Consider the following 2824-nt stretch of genomic DNA (forward strand, 5'->3'; position numbering starts at 1 on the left):
ATAATGATCAAAATGTATTTACATCGCTCTATTTATATCAATTTTACCCTCTTGTGCGCATGAGCATCAACTTATTTTACCACCACCACCACTCTTTTGTTTAAACGGTAGATTAACAATTATTTTCAAAAGTTACAAATTATTTCTATATATCATCCGTGTACGACATATAGTTTTTATTTTGCATTTACCTCGTGTCGTAGCTACCCACACATGAGTGCATATGCGTATGAAAAACACTAAACAATTCTTTAAATGGGCATTTTTATAAACATTTTATTCTACATTGAATACCCATCGAAAACTCTCGTAGAATTTTCTCGCGCGAACAAGTACGCGCAGGTTTAACGGCCCTGAGTCATAAACCGTTTTTTGTCTTCAAAAAAAATTATGTTCTCATCGGCACGCTCTTGTTACCCCCCACGAACATGCAGATTTAACGGTCCCAAGTCATAAACTGTTTTTTGTCTTCAAAAACTTATGTTCTCATCGGCACGCACGTGTCAACTCGCACGTACAAGTTCGCGCAGATGAAAATCGTTCAGAAAAAATCCGGACACATAAATTCATTTTTTATATTACATCCCTGACTTTCTAGTCACAGTCTTGCGACGCCTGCTTCGATTTCTATTTCGCCTAGACGCCCTCAACTATGCTTCACGCTCATTGGGAGCCATAAGTGCCCAGACGCTGATTGATTCTTCTCGGGACCGATGCCACCCCCGCCCTTATACTTTTTCACTCAACCGACGCCAACTTGCTCTCATACACGTTTGAACGCACGAGGCAACAACATCCGAGCGCCGCCATTGCCAGTACCAGCCACGCTTCAAAACGGATTTTTAAATAAATATATATTCGTTTAATAAAGAATTCTTTTACTCGAGAACATTCTCGAACTTTCTTCCCACACAAATTCCTCAACAAAAAAAATTTAAAATACGCATTTTTAGAAAATTATATTATTTAAAAAAAATTTATGGGGTCATAAATCATGTCACTTTTCCATCCCCTCCGGCGGGCGTGGCCAATCACCACCAAGGGAGAAGGAAAACCACCCTGGTAGGGCAATGACGCCAGAAGTGGTGGAGGGGCCAGGTGGAAGGGGTTTGTTTTGACGCGCCATAAGTGCCCACATACTACTATCGCCTGCTTTTATATTTCGTTGTCAAATGTGAGATTAAAATATCGAACGACAATACGTATAAAGTATTTTAATCATTTGACACATCATATTTATACAGTGATGGTATAAATAAAATTAACTAACACAAAAAGATTTTTTCCTATTTTTTTCACATCACAGACCGATATATGCGGTTTGAGTATTTGTATTATTATATCTATTATGAACAAAAAATTATACCTTCACTTTTAAGAAATATATTATTTACAAAGTTACCAATGTGTGTACGCACGCTGATATATTTTATTCTACTTTTATAGCAAGAATTGTAGATTTTTGCTAGCTCATGATTACGAGCTGTGATATTTTTTGCAATGAATTTGTCAGTTTTTCTTACTTGTGACATAATGTCGACGTAATTACTTCACCACAAAAAAACTGCTTTACAAGTGTCTTGATATGTATTGCCTTGTAGCTAATGCCCTTGTCTGTTTATTACTGTAATTCCGTTGAGAGAAGTCGTACCGCGCCATTTCTAGGATCACATGTTATTGCAAATGATTTTGAGATATTTGCCGATTATTCAGAGAGAGTCGTCGAGACCGTTGACGAGATCGGTCGAAGACTTGACTATGTGAAGATAGAGTTTGTGTAATGTGCCGAGAGTAATAGATTTATGAGTATTCTTTGTAATGTGCCGAAAACAATAAATTTATATATATATATATTAATTATTAATTAAAGTATAATAGAGTGGTTTGTTTACTTGAACGATTTAATCAAGTAAATCGTTCAGTGATGTAGTTAACCTACGTGTCTGCAGTATGCGAGAGGCGAGATGTGTCGGATCCGGCGGACGAGTCAACGGGTCGTATGTTGCTTTTACTCCGTCACACTTTAAACTCTCACTCGTTTGTTTCTATTTTTAGACCAGAGATACGAATTTCAATAGCCTGGGATGAGACCGTGCGATTTTCGTGAGAAGAAATGGAAACTGAGGTCAATAAATAAATATGTATTCAAACGATTGATTAATTAACATTTGTATTTTGATTATAGTGTCGTATATATAATAGAGTAATTATACTTTCTATAATTATTTATTTGATATACAAGTGTGTGTGTGAATGTAGGTAATTCATTTATACGTATATGTGTGTATATATAAAAACAATATATACAGGGTGACCAATGGGAATGTGTTGAAAGTAAATAGTTATTACTTCGTAACAAATAGACCGAATAAAATGAATTAAACGCCATTTTGTAGAGAAAACTTGTCAATTTTATTACCATATATATGAAAGAGAAATATATTAATTTAACAATTGAAATTCTCATTAAAAAAAAAAATAGAAAAATTTTGCTTGCGCATATGAATTAATGGTATATGTTTTCAAAGTGTTGTCCATTAGAATTAGCACAGAACTGCAATCGTTTGCAAAAACTTTGAAATACATTATCTAACATAGATGTAGAAATGCTGCGAGTGCATTTTTTAATACTATTTATCAGCTCTGCGGTGTTTTGAGGTTGTACGGCGTAACATTTGTCTTTGAGATAACCCCAAAGAAAAAAATCACACGGGTTCAAATCAGGTGAATAAGGAGGCCATTCCAGACCTCCATGAGCAAATTTCGGGTATCCTAATCCAATTACTCTGTTGCCATACACTTTATGTATCGATTCGAAGACTTC

The sequence above is a fragment of the Pseudomyrmex gracilis genome, unplaced genomic scaffold (genome assembly GCF_002006095.1).
Source record: "Pseudomyrmex gracilis isolate BER0280 unplaced genomic scaffold, ASM200609v1 scaffold_2122, whole genome shotgun sequence".
NCBI lineage: Eukaryota > Metazoa > Arthropoda > Insecta > Hymenoptera > Formicidae > Pseudomyrmex > Pseudomyrmex gracilis.